This window comes from Oncorhynchus tshawytscha, unplaced genomic scaffold, assembly GCF_018296145.1.
Source record: "Oncorhynchus tshawytscha isolate Ot180627B unplaced genomic scaffold, Otsh_v2.0 Un_scaffold_6295_pilon_pilon, whole genome shotgun sequence".
NCBI lineage: Eukaryota > Metazoa > Chordata > Actinopteri > Salmoniformes > Salmonidae > Oncorhynchus > Oncorhynchus tshawytscha.
Window position 1 is genome coordinate 207,501 of NW_024609803.1, and position 1,181 is coordinate 208,681.

General features: G+C 43.9%; 1 long non-coding RNA gene across 1 annotated transcript; it reads right to left on the minus strand.

Moving 5' to 3' along the window:
• Positions 1-45: 45 nt before the first annotated feature.
• LOC121845942 lies at positions 46-499 on the minus strand. Its single transcript, XR_006082881.1, has 3 exons — positions 418-499; positions 338-387; positions 46-159 (listed from the first exon to the last, which is right to left on the minus strand). It is a non-coding gene; the product is annotated as an uncharacterized LOC121845942 (long non-coding RNA).
• Positions 500-1,181: the final 682 nt, after the last annotated feature.

A 1,181-nucleotide genomic window follows, 5' to 3' on the forward strand; every position in this document is an offset into this window, starting at 1 on the left:
TGATCCTTCCCTTTAACACTGTATCAACCTGGACCTGATCCTTCCCTTTAACACTGTATCAACCTGGACCTGATCCTTCCCTTTAACACTGTATCAACCTGGACCTGATCCTTCCCTTTAACACTGTATCAACCTGGACCTGATCCTTCCCTTTAACACCTGACCTGATCCTTCCCTTTAACACTGTATCAACCTGGACCTGATCCTTCCTTTAACACTGTATCAACCTCCTTCCCTTTAACACTGTATCAACCTGGGATCCTTCCCTTTAACACTGTATCAACCTGGACCTGATCCTTCCCTTTAACACTGACCTGGACCTCCTTCCCTTTAACACTGTATCAACCTGGACCTGATCCTTCCCTTTAACACTGTATCAACCTGGACCTGCACCTTCCCTTTAACATCAACCTGGACCTGATCCTTCCCTTTAACACTGTATCAACCTGGACCTGATCCTTCCCTTTAACACTGTATCAACCTGGACCTGATCCTTCCCTTTAACACTGTACTGTATCAACCTGGACCTGACCTGGACCTGATCCTTCCCTTTAACTGTATCTGTTCCCAACCTGGACCTGATCCTTCCCTTTAACACTGTATCAACCTGGACCTGGACCTGATCCTTCCCTTTAACACTGTATCAACCTGGACCTGATCCTTCCCTTTAACACTGTATCAACCTGGACCTGATCCTTCCCTTTAACACTGTATCAACCTGGACCTGAACCTTCCCTTTAACACTGTATCAACCTGGACCTGATCCTTCCCTTTAACAATGTATCAACCTGGACCTGATCCTTCCCTTTAACACTGTATCAACCTGGACCTGATCCTTCCCTTTAACACTGTATCAACCTGGACCTGCACCTTCCCTTTAACATCACTATGAGTTCCAATTTATTTCCCACTGCATGAAGCCACTGTTTTAACATTTTAGTTTTTGGTATCTCTATTTGCTCTATTTCAGAAATCATATAATCTTTGGTCTCCACAGATAACGCACTAACATAAAACAGACACTCTATTTGTATGTGTTAATTCCCCAGCAGAATGTCATAGCTTCAGGCAAACTTACACATTATTATAGTTGTGACATTTTATTCTATCCTACAATAGACCCTTTGGCCTCTGTCCTCTATTCATCATCATCCTGCCCAGGGTTATTCAAGCGCATCAGG